This window comes from Podarcis erhardii, assembly GCF_964252035.2.
Source record: "Podarcis erhardii genome assembly, chromosome: 4".
In the NCBI taxonomy this organism is placed as follows: domain Eukaryota; kingdom Metazoa; phylum Chordata; class Lepidosauria; order Squamata; family Lacertidae; genus Podarcis; species Podarcis erhardii.
Genome location: NC_138508.1, coordinates 32,468,492 through 32,488,718, shown reverse-complemented (window position 1 = coordinate 32,488,718; position 20,227 = coordinate 32,468,492).

The following is a 20,227-nucleotide window of genomic DNA, read 5'->3' as shown; positions in this document are numbered from 1 at the left end:
TTAAGGCTCCCCATGCAGAATTCTTGATTGGGTTGGCATTCAAGCGGGTCTGTTTTATTATAGTGGAGCACTGTCAAATGCCATTATACTTTTTCACACCAAAATGTTGAAGAATATTATGACATTCTTCAAAATGTTGAAGACTATTATAAGCAAGACAAAATTTAAATACTGGCATATTTAAAGCACACAGCAATGATCTGTAATATGAGTTGATGATCACTTATATTAAAACCTGAGGAGAATCATAGAACCGTAGAGTTGAAAGGGACCCCAAGAGTCATCAAGCTCACAGCTGTCCCTGGGTGGGCTTGAACCACCAACCTCCTGGTTAACAGCCAGACAAACTGGCCCATTGTGCCTTTCCCTCTGGAAAAAGCCCCAGCAGAGTTGGGGGAGTAAATCTAATCCTCAAAGGATGGCAATAATTATTGTTATCTAGTTTAAGCTCCTTCATGGATCATTGCCTTGTCATGGCGAAGGGGCTTGAATAATTCAGAGAAGCTATGAGCTATGTCGCGCAGGGCCACCCAAGATGGACAGGTCATAGTGGAGAGTTTTGACTAAACGTGATCCACCTGGAGCAGGAACCAGCAAGCCACTCCAGTATCCCTGCCAAGAAAACTCCATGGACAAAGACAACTTTGACCAAACTGCGGGAGGCAGCGGAAGACAGGAGTGCCTGGCGTGCTCTGGTCCATGGGGTCACAAAGAGTCGGACATGACTAAACGACTAAACAACAACAACAACATCTAGTTTAAGATCTACAAAATTTAGATTACCAAAACTCGAGACAAAATGGCAGTGTTAAATAGATACCAAGAAAAACACAGAAACCACTCCAGTTTATTAATCCAAGCAACATTAATCTTAAGCCTGATATATTTCAAGGTAAAACTTCTTCATTGGTGAACGTAAGCAATTAACATGTATAATAAGTTATTTACAGTACCGTCTTACATCTGTCAGCTCAGCAGTGTGTCCTACTGAGTTCAAGGGGACTTACTGGAGAAGGTGTTATTAATATTAGCAAGTCTCACTGCACCCCTCAGCACTCCTCCAAGAGAAAAAGTCTCAGTGAACACAGTGGGGATTATTTCCAAGCAAGTATCTTGTATGCTTGTTGATCACATTCAATGAAATTCCCTCAAATGCAATATGTGAATTGTCCAGACAAGTAGGGACCTTTCTTAGGATGGATGGTCCTGTCAATTATAGCTTCTCTCAGTTTCTCAATCTTTCAGTTCAGTTCCTCTCAAAGTTCAAGCTCACCACATTTCTCCATCAATTAGTGAAATTTTATTTTCTTATCCTAATAATAATAATATTTTTTTATGTATATCCTGCCCTCCCCAGCTGAGGCCGGGCTCAGAGCAGCTAACATCATAAAAACAACACAATAAGCATAAAAAACAGACATCAATTAATTAAAATACATCTTAAAATTAATTCAGACAAGTTAAAATCCGGGCAGGTGGCAATTGAGAGTGCAGTGAGCAAATAGAAGGGGAAGAAATAGAGGCAGTGACAGATTTTACTTTCTTAGGCTCCATGATCACTGCAGATGGTGACAGCAGTCACGAAATTAAGAGACGCCCGCTCCTTGGGAGAAAGGTGATGGCAAACCTAGACAGTATCTTAAAAAGCAGAGACATCACCTTGCCAACAAAGGTCCATATAGTTAAAGTCATGGTTTTCCCAGTAGTGATGTATGGAAGTGAGAGCTGGACCATAAAGAAGGCTGATCGCCGAAGAATTGATGCTTTTGAATTATGGTGCTGGAGGAGACTCTTGAGAGTCCCATGGACTGCAAGAAGATCAAACCTATCCATTCTTAAGGAAATCAGCCCTGAGTGCTCACTGGAAGGACTGATCGTGAAGCTGAGGCTCCAATACTTTGGCCACCTCATGAGAAGAGAAGACTCCCTGGAAAAGACCCTGATGTTGGGAAAGATGGAGGGCACAAGGAGAAGGGGACGACAGAGGATGAGATGGTTGGATAGTGTTCTCGAGGCTACCAGCATGAGTTTGAGCAGACTGCGGGAGGCAGTGGAAGACAGGAGTGCCTGGCGTGATCTGGTCCATGGGGTCACAAAGAGTCGGACACGACTAAACGACTAAACAACAACAACAAATAACTGCCAGGGCCAACTGTTTCCACTGATCATACAAGGACCTGTGAGCGGGTTGGGGGCCTCCTTTGGGCTTGTTTTATACAAAGGAAAGTAACTGCATCCTGCCCAAAGGCCTGGCGGAACAGCTCCGTCTTGCAGGCCCTGCGGAAAGATGTCAAATCCCGCAGGGCCTTGGTCTGTTGTGGGAGAGTGTTCCACCAGGCTGGGGCCATGGCTGAAAAGGCCCTGGCTCTATTTGAGGCCAGTTTAATTTCCCTGGGGCCCGGGGTCTTCAAGGTGTTGTTACACAAAAGTTTCCCTAATATAACACATTTTTATGCTATATGTTTTTATATGCACACTTTCCCCCAATATGTTCTTTCGTATGCATTTTTGGTTAGAGAACTGCATCACAAAATGAGAGAAGTGTGAATTTTGAAAGATAGCTGAGTTTGTTTGCATATTGTTTAAAGAATAAAAAAGGCAAAGTGAACTGGATTCCTCTAGCCCTTTCCTAACCATTGTCTGGCTCAGGTAGCATAGTCCTGGCAACTTTAAATTCTCAGCAACACATTTTCTCTATCTGCTCTTGATTTAGGGATGTGCAGTGTATCTTCCAATACAAATTTGTTTCTGTTCTTGCCTGCTCTCATTATTATTTATTATTTCTAAACCTAGTCTGCTGTACATGTTCCAGATGAGTAGGCAAGCTTGTGAAATTCCGGGGAGCAACGCTGCAGACACATTGTAACAATTTATATTCTGAATTTAAAAATTGAGAATTATCCATTGACTTCACCTTTTTATTGCACTTACATAAGTAGAATATAGTGCACATGTGTTCTGCGGTTACCAAGGGTGTTTCTGTATCAGCTCACTACAGCCCTCGTGGCGGCAGAGGGCAGGGGGGAGAGATGTGTCCTATTTCACACAGGGCAGTCCTCTGTTTAAAGGAGTATTTGGTATAAAGATAACAAATCATAAAAGGGGAACTAAGGGCCACCAGCAGTTAGCATCTCAACTGAACAGGCACACAGGTCAAATTGGTCATGGTCTTCCAAACTATGATGAAATGTGTTTCTGTTTAAATCACTGGGTTGTACCTAAGTCAGAGTAGGCCTATTGGAATCAATAGACTTAACTAACAAGTCCGTTGATTTAAACAGGCCTCATCAGAGCATTCTTTACTCAGATACACGTAATTCTTCCTAAAGCTGCATCTATGCATTCCAAATATCATATACATTTCTTTATTTAGTTTACAAATCTGTGTCTTACTTTTTGGAGATGCAAAAGTGGCTGCCCTATCCCTCTTTCATCCACAAATGGAGTGTTTCCTTCCTTCCTTCCTTCCCTCCATCCCTCCTTCCCTTCTTCTTCTTCTTCTTCTTCTACTACTACTACTACATCTTATAGTTCTGCCCTTTCTCCTAAAGGAGTCCAAGTCAATCACCCCAATGCCAAAAACCTTTGGAAGCATTCTAAAAATAATTCAAATCATTCTAAAAACAGGTAAAGACATTCTTTCAACCAGTGATTTCAGGACTGGCAGGAACAGTATGAGAAAACAGGAATGTTTTCAGATTCTTTCAGGAAGTCAAGAATGAGAAAGGCAGATGCACCTCACCAGGGAGGGCATTCCACAAACAGGAAACCACCTCTGGAAAGGCCCAGATACGGGTCAAGGCCAAGCAGGCAGTCACAATAGTGGCAACCACGAACAAGGTGTGATCCATATTAGGAAGGAAGTGACTTCCAGTAAGTTACTTGCCCTTTTCAGAGTTGATTTGCTTTGTTCTACACTGAAAGGAGGAATTATCTGAATATAATTTGAAAGGGTTTCCCAAAAAATCCCCCCCGTTGAATTCCATTCTAAGATACACTGAGCTCCTAGATTTTGATTTCATTCCATTCCCCTTACCTGCCACTACCATAAATTACAATTCCCACAGATTTCTGGGTTGTTGCCCTGCTGTGGAATTTAACATGTTCCTGACAGGCTTTGAAAGAGGAGAAGCTTCTGATATAGCTTTCCTGGGCACAGGGGAGGCTGGTCCATTAGGGTGAATCATGCACTGCCCCACTTGTCGGAGGGGGGGGGTTGAAAAGCCAGCTGGCTTTGCCCTAGCTGGAGCGTCTCCCTTCAGCCTTGCCACTGCGGAGATCCCTTGACCTCTGCTCCGACATGATCAGTGACTCAAGCTTGCAGACTTGAGCACACTTTACGCAGCAGTGTAAACTGGTGCAACAGAAGAGGCTTGAGGCTGTAGACACATACTAAACTATGCATTTATTATACATAAATCAGGACAAAGAAAACATGGCATCTCTCCTTGCCGTCTTCTCCGAGAGAGACTAAAAACAAAAGCTATACAGAGCAGAAGTTCCGCTCACGCCAGCAATCTGTGCTGGAATGTAAATAGACATGTGACACGCAACTATCCCATGTCTGCAGCAAAGGGTGGAATGGAATCACCAACACCACTAACTTCCATCTAAGCTCAGCCTTCTTACTTTACAGCCAGTCCATGGGATGGCTCAACGTTTAAGATACCTCCTTTGTGTTGCTTCAGCAGGGAAGAGGGTGGGAGCAAACAAGAATTAGCTGCCTCTACCTGTGGCCCAATAGGCACCAGCCACCACTGACCAGACATGTGCAAAAAAACCTTTAGGTGGGCTTCCACATTAAACTCCCTTTCTTTAAGCTCTTGACCTAGCTCCCAATATGATAGCCACCAGATAATGTCAATGCTACTTCTCCAACTTCTTAAAGAACTTGTTAACCCTCTAATGATATCTATTGTGTGTGAACCTCAACATTTCTATATCCAAATCAATAAGTAACAGTTGAGAGCTGCAGCTTGTTTTGTCTGTTGGTTTAGGAGAAAGTTTTCTAAACTCAGCATCTTGAATACAAGGAGGGATTGTTTTTGGATGCTTGGCCTCTTATTTGTGCTTTACTCTTTCTTGGTAAAGAAAAGCGGCATTGCTTTTTCAATAATTTCTTTGTTGTTTTAACTTGAAAGAATGCAAGAGACAGATTAGGTCAATTTAAAAATGGGTCTTCTGCAGAGAATTAAACAGTTCTCTTTCAGTGGTGAGTGCCAAAAGTAATTTTCTGGCTATTGATCTCTTTCAAATAGAATTTCTTTGAGATTATTGCCCTTCTCCATTCCTGCCTCATCAACTCTGCACAATGGGCCTCCCCAAGGATTGATATCTCACAGTTGTTCAATGGATAAAAAGGCCGGCGTTGGACCTGAATGATATGATCCCAGGTCATCCATTAATTTGTGTCAGACATTACTCTTCTGCCTCAGTTCCCCAACTGTAAAATGGAATAATAACTGTTGGTAGATAAATGGGAATAATGAAGGGGCAACAACTTCTATGCATGCACAACGGTGTCTATAAGTGTGTGTTTGCGTGCATTTCTGTACATGTGTAATGCTGGCAAAGAATGAGAAGGCAGATCGGTGTGACATCTCACACAGTACTTGTGCTGTGGTTATTGTAGCACTTTTGCCTGCCTCCTATTCATTGTGTAGGAAAAGGTATGGAGTAAATTGTGACTTGCTTTTGCTTTTATGCTGGCATAGCTTGTCTGAGAATCAGGTCATAAAAATTCTCCGTAAACAGTATGGATCAATAACAGTTTCTCAGTTACTTCACTGCAGTTATGTTTGTCTTTGTAGACAGTGATCACTACTACAGAGAAGCTATGAGAGAAAAGTTGACTGATAATCTTAAATTGTGAACAATGCATTAGGAATAGTTGCACAACTGGGTGCTTCCATCCCCATTTTCATTCAATTCTCTGCTACACAGTGAATGTGTTCTGTAAACATATACAGTTGTAACTTGGTTTTCAAGCAGCTTCAGTTCTTGAACATTTTGACTCCCAAATGCCGCAAACCCAGAAGTGAGTGTTCTGGTTTGTCAACTATTTTTGGAAGCTGAACATCTGACGGGGCTTCCACAGCTTCTGATTGGCTGCAGGAGCTTCCTGCAGCCAATCAGAAGCCGCACTTTGGTTTCCGAACATTTTGGAAGTCGAATGGACATCTGGAACGGATTCCGTTCAACTTCCGAGGTACATCTGTAATGCTTTACATTACTAATGCCATCCAATTTGTACCAGAGTGGGATACTGAATCAGGCCTGAGGAGTAGCTCCAGAAGTGGACAAATTGCCTTTCACCATAAGGTCATATGGAGGGTTATGTCAATACAACCATACAACTCAAAAAGTAAAGCAGTTTATGCAATTAAAAAGTCAAATAAAACCACCCACCAACCTGTCAATCACCAGCACTCTACATGGGGCTGCCCTTGAAGATGGTCCAGATATTGGAACCAGTGCTATAAGAATACTGTTGGGCATATTTCTCCTATTCCTACTTAATACTGTAACATGGGTTGCCAATGTTCTGGGTCCAATTAAAGGTGCATACAGTACTTTTAAACAGTATACAGTGCATACTGTTTAAAGCTTTAAAACGTATGGGACCCAAATATCTGCAAGAACACCTTCTTCCATATCAATCTGCTGATTCTTTTAGATCAGCAATGATGCCCTCTTAGTGGGTCCTATGCAGGATGAAGTAAGTACATACTTTTTGGCCCTGGGGAAGGACCTCTTCAGTGGTGACACCTCACATGCAGAACTCCTTCCCTACTGAGGTATATCTAGCCACATCTCTTCGTAGTTTTATATGGCTAGATAAAACACACTATTCTTGGTAGGCATTTGGAGGAGATACCTGATTAGATAAAAGAACTAGATGTTCCCACTGCTGTTAGTCAACTGAGTTGCTATGAGTTGTTGTGAATTTTAAGGTCTGTGGATTTTTGGAGTTTTTACAATATGATTTGACTTTGTTGTTAACTGCCCTGCAGCTTCTGCAAAGGGCTGCATATGAATTATCAAAGTATATATATATATATATATATATATATATATATATATATATATATCAACGAAAGGAGGACATACAATGGCATTTTGATGCTAACAACATTGTATGGACACTGATGCATTAGACACACTAATCCCATAATAAGCACCCACTTGGAAGCATCCTTGCTGTAGACACGCCACTGATGGTAAAAGAGACTTTAAGTCTGTAAAGAAAGTCTATAGCTTGTGGATACTCACAAGCATGACAAAATATATGGATGGCTATTATTAAGAAAACTATGCAGCCATAGATTATGTCAGCTCCTTTAAACTACTTTATAGGCAAGCAGACTTTAGAGCTAACATATTTATGCAACTTGGTGTGGTATAAAACACTAAATTCTCCCAAGGGTTTTAACAAGGGAAGCTAGTCTTAGCTTAAAAACATAGCTATAAAGACATTAAGTCATTAGTTGGAACAATTAATCAATTAGTACATTGATCACTGATCAAAGCAATGTTTGTAATGAATCAGGACAACCTCTGAGGCATTAAAGAAAAACAACTAAAGAGGTTCTCTCCATGTCCCGTTGGTTGTGCTTTACTCCATGCTCAATGGACTCTTCTCCTAAGAATGTTTTATGATATGTTTGCTAATAGCGGAGTCTGTATCCTGAAGTGTATGTAACCTGAAGTCTGAGGTACCACTGTATCTCCATTACTTGTATTTTGCTCATGCCAACAAGCTGAGCTTACGCTAGAGGAAAACTGCTTACATGCTCATGGCACATGGATACAGCACACGGGTAGAAAAGCATTTCATTAGCATGCTGTATCAAAGCCAATGCAGGGAAGTGAATTTATGAAGTTGCCTTGTGAACCTCTTTCAAGCCCAACATTGTATACTCTGACTGGCAGCAGTTACCCAGGGTTTCAGGCGGGGTTCTCTCTCAGCCATTCCTGGAGATGCTAGGGATTGAATGGAAGCTAGCTTCTGCATACAAAGGAGATGCTCTACCACTAAGCTCTGTCCTTTCCCTGAAACCCTTGCAAGTTTGTGCTTTCTCAGGGCTCGTTTAATGCAGTTGTTCATCTAGAATCACAAACCCAAGGATCATCTGCGGCTTCAGCACATAAATCTTAATTGGTTACAAGCCTTATTTTTTGTATCTCATTGTTTAGTGCCTGAAGCACAGCTGGAATAACCCACGATCGTGGTCAGGTCTAAAGCTTTTTTCTGCTCTCCTGGCGTTGGCAGCTACAGACTTTGTAGGTTATGTAGATCCATTTTATGCTCATTATTTCAGACGATAGGAAGACAATAATATAGCCTCCGGCAAACCCTGTTTATATCTTCTTTCTGCCCACTGCTGAAGAAAACATCCTCCTGGGGAAAAGGACCCGTGCTGATGTTTATCTTCTATGTTTATTAAAAATAATCATTCTTTCGTTTCTTCCATTAATGAGTGACTGGGTTATTAAAGCTGGCACTATCCAAAGAGTGCCCTCCCTTCCACCAGCGAGAGGAGATAAGCAAAGAGATCCATCTTTATGCCACAAGGATTTGCAATGAGAAGCCAGTGAAAGAAGTCCTCACAAATAGGCAGAAAAACAAGCCCTGCAATTTATGGGGCTTAGATGTCCAATTTGGGGGATGCTTTGTATATATCCCTCCACCTTGCAGCTTATTGTCTTGCAGACATCATCCTTATCTTATATGGGTTGATATTTCTTATACTTATTAACAGGCCTCACTAATTCCTCTTATGTAATATATAATTCTCTGTCCATTATCCACCATGACATCATTGATTAATGAAATAGCTGCAAATAACTTAATTCTTACTTAGTGCACAGCTAGATATTGCAGTCCACTGCTTCCAGCAGCCCTGAGACTGACCTTGGAGCAGAAAACAGCAGAATGGTGGGAGCTCTTGGGATTCCCACCCAAGTAGACCTTCCTTTTTGAGAGACTGGGACAATAGTGGTATTCTGGGAATTGCTGTCCCAGTCTATGATGGCAAAATAAGTTCTGCTCTGTTGGATCAGAGCAAATTCATGCTTAGTCCAGCATCCTGTTTCTCACTTCCTATGGGAAGTCCACAAGTTGGACATGAGAGCAATAGCGTTCTCTTGCTGTTGTTTCCCAATGACTGGTATTCAGACACTTGCTGCCTCTGATCTTGATGGTAGCATCTTGTGATAGACTTGCAGGAGGGGGGGGGGTCAGTCTGGATGATAACTGTGAGCACCTTCCATGCCTGTGATCTGTATCCAATGAGATTTAGAAGAGGCCACTGAACTTGTCCGATAAGTTTCTTTGTAAGATAATGGCCTTAGCTGGCCAATTATGTACTGTCATTTACATGTCATTTACATTTACATGCTCTATTGCCACAGAGGCCTTTTCTCACTTCACCTGCCTGGATCCATGTCATCCTAGGATGGAAAACAATAGGCCATAAAGGGCTGTATGTAGGTGAGTTTTGGCTGATCCTAGAAGCTGGAGAGAGAGAGAGGCATGTCTTGATCTGTGCTTGACCCAGAGTTGTGACTTGAGATGTCCCTAGAAGCCTAATGAGGAAGCAAGATCCATTGGAGTTTTAATGCTATGAGCCCCTTCATCCTTTGCTCAAGTTCTAGAAATGTGTAAATAAAACCATATATCCTAAAAACACCACAGCCTCCATTGACCTTCCATCCAAGAAAACTGAATTCTGGATGGGTACAGGCAACCCTGAAGGCTCTCACTGGTCAGGTATTGGTATTCTGCTTCCCTTTCCTCTGTTTTAAGTTTTGGGTTTCGGGGAATGCTCACAAAAACTTGATCATTTTTCAGGATGAGTTGTGGGATGCTTGTGCAATCTCTGTTTCTAAGCTTAATCAGAAAGCAAAGAAAGCATGCAGACTGAGACAGCAAGGCGAGTATTTGGCTGTTTAGCAAGAAGGGATTTCAAATTCATGAACAGCTTGCTATTGTAGACAGCCACAGGTGTATAATAGTGGACAGTAATATAAAGGCCTCTTGTTGGTGTTGTTTAGAAAGGATACAAAGGTTTTCATTTTCTTCCATCACAATGATGCTGAATTGGAAACTGTACTTTCATTCCTGCAGTCTGATGCTATTTCCATGGAAATAATTATGCTGCTATCAGTAATGCAATCTGACAATCAATTCTCTGTTGGATTTAGTTGAGGAACTATCTAAGAAATAGATTTATATGAGATAAGGCCTCTAGCTTAAACTGTTTAGAATCCACAGTCCCATAAAGTGTTGGGAGGCCAAGGGGTGATATAGTTGCTGAGATTTGGATTTGGAACTGTTTTAGTTCAGATGTCAATTATATTTAATAATTAGGGTAGCAAAGAAAACCTTTAAAAGGTTCTGAAAGCAATGCATTAAAGCAGACGTGAGTGTGTTAAGAAATCATATTTGATACAGATTGGGCTTATTGAAAGATGCAGATTTATGGAAAGCCGTAATCATGTTGCAATTAAGATTAGAACTGAAAATGGATTTCCCTTCTTTGTAACTTGCACGACTGGCAATAGCTAACAACCTCCTATGGAGATGCAGACATTAACATGCAAATGATCTCTATTCTGACCAAGGTATTTGCTAGGGGAAAGTTGACATATATGCAGATTTCAAATGAGCTTTTGAAATAAGGAAGGTAAGGGCAGGAAGAGAAAAGAGAGAGATAGGAGGGATAATGCAGGTGTGGGGGAAAATCTGTTTACACACATAAAAAGAAAGAGTCAATATAACATAAACGTGGAAAACCCAATTATTGTGTCAGGGTTGAAAAGGTGGCAGTGATGCTGGATTTGGACAAACCACCATTGTCAATATGCAAAAGAAAAGTCTTCAGGGCTAGAAAGTTGATGCAAATGGTTCACAATTGTGCCAAAGACGCATGTTAGTGTCTCAGCAAAAGAGAAAATGAGAGCCCATATAACCTATTGGCTTTCTTCTGCTAGGCAGCCATGTCAATTGGATGTAAGTAATAATTGCTTTTCTTGAAGGCTATTCAAGTAATTACAGTCTTTTTCTGGCCTGTAACCTCTCTGCTTTAATTCTAGATGTGGAAGGATAGACTATAGCTTCTCCCTCATAAGGTAAATGCTCTCAGTACATGCTTAGAGGTACTTGCTGTCATTTCACACACTCATCTAGTATATCATGGTTAATTTCCCCTGCCATTCTTTTACTTTAATTTCTTATATGTGTCAATGCTAAAATAACAATAATAACCCATTATATAACCCAATAGCAATAATAACCCACAATAACCCATAGCATTATGATCATTATGATTATTGTTTAATTTGAAATCAATCAATCAATCAATCAATCAATCAATCCAACCATTGTAACAGAATTTCTAGTTTTGAGAGATTTGATAGTAATTGTTGCTTATCCTTACACTAATGTGCTAGTTATGGCTGAGTCCACATCTAATGAAATAATATATTTTTGTATGCTACTGCAGTGGCCCATGTTTTCCAAAAATGGAAAACGAGCAAGGTCCCAACCAAGGAAGAATGGCAACTTAAGTTGACAGAAAATGCACAACTTTGCAGACTTAACATATAGAATAAGTGAACAGGAAGAACATATGTTTAAAGAAGATTGGAAAACTTTTATTGAATATATGGGAAATAATTGTGTACAGCTGAAAACGCTGGCAGCATTAAGATAAATTCAACAGTGTAAATAATTTTGATGGATGCAATAATAGAATACTGAATTGTATAGTTTTTGTCAAATATGCATATGGGATTATGATATGTAAATGAACCATGGAAAGAGAAAAAGGGAAGTCCTTGATATCTTAAGGATGTAAAATGAGCATTTTAAATTGTAAATCATATATATATATATGTGTGTGTGTGTGTGTGTGTGTGTGTGTGTGTGTGTGTGTATATATATATATATATATATAATATTGTTGCATTCTCTTTTTACCTCAATAGGGGAAAATGTTTACAGGATCATTTTCCTTTGAAAAATGGAGCAGGAAGCACTAAAAGGCACGGCTTCCCCCACTTTTCTTCTTTTTTAAAGGTGTATAGTCTTACTCACCCTGAAGGAGGTGGTTGTGAGAGAACTCCCAATGAGGCATTCCCTGTGCCCACCAGAAGTCCCCCCCATCAGCTTGCCGTACCTCTTTCCTTTTGGTGAAATGGAGTTTGAGAAGATGGTGGTCACGCAACTTCAGGGTCGCACAATCTGGATGGCACAGATTTTCCAGACTCATTTCAACCAGGCTTCCATCCCAGTTTTGGTATTCAAACCATTTTGATTACCTAAAGAATCTTTGCAGACAAACCAACAGGGATGATGGCACTCTGATACTTTTCTTGTTCCTATTGGTGGCAATGATTGTTAATACTAACCATGGTATTCTTTTGCTTCAAATGACCAGAATGGGAGGAACTCCATTATATACCTGTATATATGCATTTTTGTGCATATTACTTGACACTGCAAAATTCAGGGAAGTGCGAATTTCAAAGGATGGCTGTATTTTGGTTCACATCTTGTTTGGGAAGTTGTGGGTTAGGTACATCTGCCTTTAAATGTGAACTGAACGGTATTTCGCCCACATGCCTGGCTTTGCATGGAGAAGGTCCCAGGTCCAATCCCTAGCATCATCATTATGGCTGGGAGAGAACCCTGCCTGCAATCCTGGAGAGCCACTGTCAATCAGACAATATTGTGTTCAATGGACCAACCACTCCCATCATTCTGCAAGCAGATTGGGCTCTAAAAGAACACTCCAAATGGCTGATTATCCAAACATACCAAGATGCTCTACTGAAAGGACCCACTGTCTCTAATAAATGACCCAGCAAAGCGAAGGAAAAAGAGATTCAGAGAAAGAGAGGGAGGACAGAAATCTGGGTGTGCAGTTCCATTGCTTGTCTCAGATCAGTGTTGCAGACTGAGAAACATCAGAGGAGATGCCAGGATGCAATGATACAAGAGACTAATCTCAGGGTAAATACACTAACATATTTGTCACTGGATTACTTTGTGTTTGTTTCCCACAAGGTGAAGGTAATAGCTGGGTGAAAATAGATGTAATTTTGTATCAATGACCTTTCATAGAAGTTTTTTTTTCCTCCGCTCAGGTTTGGTCAGACAGCTTTATTTAATGACTTTTTAGTCTTGAGATGCCCTTGGCAAGTTCACTGCAGCTTGCTCTCTGGAAAATACAGTTGAGCTATAAAGAGGAACAAGAGAGGGTAAGAGATGGGAATGAAAACCACCTAATCTTGGGCAAGCAGTGAAGTGCATAGGGCAAACGAACCTTCACAGGCGCTTTGATGCGGAGATCTGATTGGACCATTCAAGTTATAGCTATCTATTCAGTTATAATGAGGGCTGGCCCTATTGTTAGGCAGCGTGAGGCAGCTGCCCCTGAAGGTAAATGCAGAGGGGCATGGATTGGTGGCAAAGCATTTGAGGGCACAGGTGCATGTGGTATCCCCTAAGCTAGCTTGCTGCTCTCAAGTGTGGTGGGGCACCACTATATTGTTAACATGGAAATAAGATTCAATTGACAATCTGGTCAGCTACCATACATGGAATGAAATTTGACAATTTTTGCCTCAGTAAGCATAAAGTCTTGGACATGCTCTGGTTATAACTTGGGTCTTTGCTTTGTCAAAAACAAAGCAAAACAAAATCCAAGTCCTCATGAAAATTCATCAGAGTTTTAGTGCAAATTTCTCCTAATAATTCTTCAAAGGGATGTTGCCTAATATCATACATTTTTGCAGACTGTTTTCAAAGCAGATGTGGTTTTATGCACATTTTAACATATGCATTTTTTGTACATTACTTGGCTGGAGATCTGCCTTGCAAAATTCAGAGGTGTGAATGTCAAGGGATGGCTGTGTTTCTGTATTGGTTTGTGTGGATTAGGTAGGTTCACCTTTAAATGTGAATTGAATCAAATTGCTCCTGCAACCCTATCTACATCCTAAGCATAACCAATGTCCATATGAAAAGAACATATATATGTTTGATCTAGAAAATCTAGTCTCAATTCCACCATTCAAAAGTGCAGTTATAATTTAGATCCCTTCCCCGTGGGAACAGAGAAGTTCAACACCAAACATGTTGCTGCTGTTTTAACCAGCAAGCCACTTTGTCTTTTCTTTTCTTTTTTTCCAGTCTGCTGGTGCTCGTAAGCCTTTGATGAAACTTCTAGGAAAGTGCTCAGTGATTCCAAGCAACACACTACATTTTCCAACTACAGGTTACAGCCTAGAGAAAGTTACAAGGCTGGAAGTGACCCCTTATAAATGGGAAATAGCACCCAGCCTGAATTCCAGATAATAGTGGGGGGGGGCTGTTTGTAACTGTGTGATTGACTCACATGCTTGCAATTCTGAGTCGGGATGAGCTTTGGGAAGTTTGGGACTGTTTGAGACAAAGCTTTCTGGCATCTCTCAAGTTCAGAAAGCTGTAAAAACTGCCAGATAGGTTCTTTTATTTTCCAGTCTGTGATATTGCTGAGACATTAGAACATAGGTATAGATGCTAACAGTGGTGTTGAATCACAAATATATCTGCTACATGTGTCTAAATAGTACATTTGGAGCCTAACTCGCCAACTAAAGTATCCATCCAATTGATTTAAAGTGGAAAGAGTCTGTCACTTTCCACCTTTTTCTCATATCTTGCTCAGCAGTAGGTATCTGCTCAGGATCCCAATCTTCAGAACATTCTCATCCTCCTCTTGCACAGGAGGACAGGGCTTAGAGTTGTTCTTGGTCTCTGGCCTCAGTAGTGGAGGACTTTGGACTTTAAATGTTCAGCAGTGCCCTGTGCAATGCCCAAATTTGGTGTCTCCCGCCTCTCACCTTCCAGTGTTTGTTATTGTTGTGGCACCTGCTGTGGTGCCCTCTTGGCTCAGCGCCCAGTGCAGGCGAATCAGTTATGCTCCCCTAAATTCACCTCTGATCTCAGACCAAAGAGTCCTAGCTCATCATAGTACAGCCTCTCCTTTCCCATTTCCTCCCTCACAAACACGTGAACTGATGTCACACATTTCCTTGGAAATGTTGCTCAGTTCAGTGTTGCATCCACTGTCCTCCTCTCTCCCTCTTTCTCTGAATTTCCAACTCTACCCTCCAGAAGTACACCTGGGCTTGATTTAAAATAGCTGTCATGGGTGCGGTAAGAGATACATCGGTTGCTTTGTCTATATTTATCTGAAGAAGCAGGCACATGGTCCCCCAGAAGCTTGCACATCAGGGAATGGGGCCCTCAGCCTAAAAAGATCCCTTTCGTCTGAACTTCAGGGGAGAGGGAAGAGGAAATAAATTAGACCAAATATGGCAGTGAGATGTACAGAAACACATTACTCTGCATTTTACATTTTGTTATTGTTGTTCCTGGTCATAGTTTCAACATCACCAAGTGGTGGACCTTGTAGAAAGGTCTGGAGATCAGTACACAATGATGTGTGGAGTGGATTTAGTATATTAGCTGGAACAGATTGATAAACAGAATTCACTTTGCAAAGGTGCACTCTTTTACAGGAAGGTCGTGAGGAGAACTGGTTGCTTTTAACTCAAAATATAGTCTATTCAGTGCCTCAGTCTTAGATTCAACCAAAGTTCTTGGGCTACTTTACGTTCAGGCTCTGCCTAAATGATCAGAAACCTCTTTAACTTTAAAAGGGGTCATGATAGCCAAGGAAATGGTTCCTTACAGAGAAATGGCATTTCAGATAGTGTCAATATGAGGAAAGAAAACTCATTCACTTTATGCTCAATTTAACCTTGGAACTAATGAGGAACTGTAAGGAAGCTTATAAACAAGAGGCCTTGGAGCTTTGTAAATACAGAATTGGTAGACACAAGATCTCAGGACTCAAAAGCAAGCTACAGGCAGAGGCCATCTGAACTAGCAAGATGTGGAGATGGGGAATCTTGATGGGGCACACATATAATACATTCTAAACTCCATTTGCAAAGCAATCATAGCTAGTGGGCTTGAGTGTAGAGGAAGCTCAATGAGAGAGAGCTGCAAAGCGGGCATCATCAGAAACAGCTTAGCAACTCTTGGAAGGAGGCAAATGGGTCATAGAGTGTTCTAGGAAATAGGCAAGGAATCAGCAGGATGGGGCTCAGCAGGGCTTATTTTGAAGTGGGGCTTAACAGCAGTTCTTATTTTCAATTCTTTGATACTGGATCATGCAGTTTGATAAAGGACCTGTAACATAATAATAATGGAAATGATGCCTCTGAGAGTCCTCCTGCCACCAATTCAAACACATAGCCAAAGGATATGGATTTCAGGCAGTTAGTTGTTTTGAGCAACCATGAGATGACTTCAGTCTCAACTGCTCCACATCAAAACAGAAACCTAGCATTTGCATGATCTACAAAGTGTTCTAACTTTACAAAATATTCACTGGATCCTGAGAGTTCTTATTCAAAGCACACTCAGACAGCTTCTTTTAGTAGTACAGTGGTACCTCGGGTTAAGAACTTAATTCATTCCGGAGGTCCGTTCTTAATCTGAAGCTGTTCTTAACCTGAAGCACCACTATAGCTAACGGGGCCTCCTGCTGCCGCCGCGCCGCCGGAGCCCGATTTCTGTTCTTATCCTGAAGCAAAGTTCTTAACTTGAAGCACTATTTCTGGGTTAGCGGAGTGTGTAACCTGAAGCATATGTAACCTGAAGCATATGTAACCCGAGGTACCACTGTAAAGGCATAATTATAAGTGCTTTACAAGATAACATCAAGGTCAACCTAGTTTCAGCCTTCTATTCAAGAAACTCAACAAGCAGAATGCAGGAAGCTAGTACTGGTGGCAGCAACTAGGTTTACTTACTCAGCTTTCTTCTTGGATAAGATTTAGGAGGACAGACTGAGGGCACAGGAGCATAGCACATGTGTACGCAACTGCTCTCCAAGATGCTGTTGAGGCTGAGTGAATTTCAAGTACATGTACCCTGAGGATGGTTGAATATATCTTATTCTCCTACATACCCTTGCCCTATCCTGGGGTGAGGGAACCGGAGGTCCTCCAGATGCAGCTGAACTCCAATGACCATCAACCTCAGCCAGCATGGCTAATAGTCAATGGTGATGGGAACGGTAGTCCAGCAATGCTTGCAGGTTCCCCACTCTTACTCTATTCAAAGGTGACTAAACTGCATTGGGGCAGGTGAAGACAGAAGCTGAAGTATTAATGGGGTACTCAGTGTCTGCAAGATCATCTATTCCCACCAAGGGCTAGGACTCACTACAAGTTGCAGAAGCCCCAGGTCAATTGTGTAATACCAGTTTCCTATCATTTGGGGGGCAACCATTTTGTTTTCTCCACAGCACCTCAGTGAGATGAAATGTCAATGGCCTTTTGAAAACAACCGAAAAATAAATTAGGGTTGCCAGTGTCTGGGTGGAAAACACTGAAATGTCAGGGAAAATCCAGCTGCGCGGCAACCCAGGTCAGCAGTTTCATTTTTGGTGATTTCCCTTAAAAGTAGGGGGGTAAAACTAAAAAAAAAAGCTCAACAACTTAGTCCAAAAAACCCACAAACCAAACTCAACACAAAGCAAATGAGAGTCTCCCCAATAAAAACTAATGGGATCAGCAACCAAAAAAATTCAAAGATACCCCTACTGTCCATAGTTGTACAACTTTCTGTGAACATTCTTTCTCTGATGTTACTCTCCTGATGAGAGCACATGTAAATCTATTTCACGTGCAAGTTAGGACTCACTCACAATGCATGATTTTTCCTCATGCTCTTAGGATATTTATGGAATGGCAAAAGATGGCTGAAGACTCAGCACAAGATTTGGCTCACTTTTGCAAAATTTTCTTGGTGGAAAAGGGTACTTAAAAGAAGCTGTCAACTCTAAGAAATGTCTGTGGATCTCAGCATTTGACTACGTTTAGAAATTCCATGCCTATTCTCACCTTTGTCTTCTATCCCATCTCCAAACAAAGCAGGTCTCATGAATTCTTCATGGCAAATAAAACACTCTAAGAAGAGGAAAGCTCAGGGATGTTATGGTCTAATTTCCAAAATCATTGAGGCTTTTCAAGAATGGCTAGCGCCAGACCTTATAGATTATAAGATTTATCCTGGAATCCAGGGAGCTAACCCAGCTCATGGTATTTAACTTTGCCTTCCTTTTCCTAGCACAAATCCCTATGTTGTATTGACTGAGTGTGAGGTATCTGCAATGCTAGCCAGAGACACTTTGCTGCCTGAGACAGAGCAGCAAATGAGTGCAATAAGACCAGTACCAGCTGGCACACCCAGGAGCCTGGGGAGGAGAACTCACCACCAATGCCCTACCCAACATTTCTCTTTTGCTGCTCTTAGGCTCCTCTGGAAGAAAGAATAATAGAGTCATAGAATTGTAGAGTTGGAAGGGACCGTGAGGGTCATCTAGTCCAAACCCAGACAACACAGGAATCTTTTGCCCAGTGTGGGGCTTAAGAGTCTCATGCTCTACCTAGCCCAGTGAGAAAACCACTGACCACTCCCTCTCTGAACTGTATCTGAGTCAGGCTGCTGAGGCTCCTTGCAGTGCAAAATGTTGGGCTGTGCACAACTCCTCTGATCTTGTCCCATGGCCAGATCTGGAGAGCATTAGGTTGACCTGATTGGGTTGATGTGGGGACCACCCTGTACCCTGTCCCAGATCCATTCCTGAATAGTGTGTGTGTGTGTGTGTGTGTGTGTGTGTGTGTGTGTGCATTCTGCAACTGGCTTTCCTTGAAGAGCAATACCTGTGCTTTGCTATGTTGACCCCTCTGCTCAACAGAGCTAAGTGGAGGGGGTGATCTGGGGGGAGGAGAAAAAATTGGCAGGAAAGAAGGTTTTCCCATCCTGAATGCCTCTTCTTCCTTTCAGATCCCCCACCCCCTAACAGCCATGGATAGCTCTGGACCATCTGACCTGACCCATAGTGATCAATGGCTTTCTGAACCTAACTTGTCTGATGCCTGAGACCCTCTGAATAGGCCCAATTTGGCTCAGGACTTGGCTGAATCCAGTGCATTGCCCCAGCAAAGAGCCCTGCGTGAGCTGAGTATTGTCTACAATGACTTGCGGGATCTCTTTGGGTTTCTAGTCAGGGAGCATTCCCCACAGGACCCACATTAAGTAGTACAGGGCAAGAATCAGCAGAATCAGCATCAAGGATGGGCCGCAAGGGAAAGCAATTGAAGTCTAGCACCCTGGTGACAATCCAGAAGAATTCTTCATGTGTGGATAGTCTGAGCAGAGAATGACACCAAGGCATCTGCTCATCAGATCCCCTCTGTCTCCCCTGAGCACCTTCCCTACCGTTCTTAATATTTTTCTAGCCCTAGGGAGCAAAGAGATTATTAGGATTCTTAGTGTTCCTCTTTGGGTCTTGCATCAGAGTGCTTCATTAGGTCATGCTTCCTGACAGCATGGGTCCAGAGAACCCCAGCATTGCACCACAATTGCTTGCAAGGGTAGACTGTTCCATGAGACGGAATTGTTAAACCCTCTCATTGTCAGACACCGGGAGAGCTCTATTAGCCCCTTAGCACATATGGTTTCAATGAAAGCATTAGCACAGTCTGTGACACTGGAATCGAAGACAATTGTGAGAAAGAACACAATGAACTCTTGCTATCCACATGCCATTGTACTTCCTTAGCTTCTTGAGCCCATTGTTGATTGAGAAGGAAATAAGTGTGCTGAGTTAACCTCAAAGCGATCTTGTAAAATGGATGGGGAAGGGCTGTAACTCATTAGTAGAGCACCTGCTTTGCATGAAGAAGGTCCCAGACTTGGATGGAGGTGAGACGCTTTTCTTCTTCTTCAAAATTCAAGGCACAATACACATCCCACTGAAGTTTCAGCCATGTTTCCCATTCATTTTAATGCTTCATAATGGCTCTCTAAAAATTGCCCTTGGATCACGATGCCTAGTGAATGTCAATCAATGTTAGGTACCAAAGAAAGATTTCTGCCCTTCTCTTTTATTTGCAGGTCTTATATCTCAGCCATAAACACACTTCCTTGGAAGTGAGGCCCATTGATTTCTGTGGAATTTATGGCCAACTACATTTGCTTAAGATTGCAGTCAAAGGCAGTTTAAAGAACCCTGCTTAAAAACTCATAAGTTCACGTAGGTAAATGAAGATCCCAGACTTAGAGACTTTTACCTTATTGAGGCTGCAGATGAAC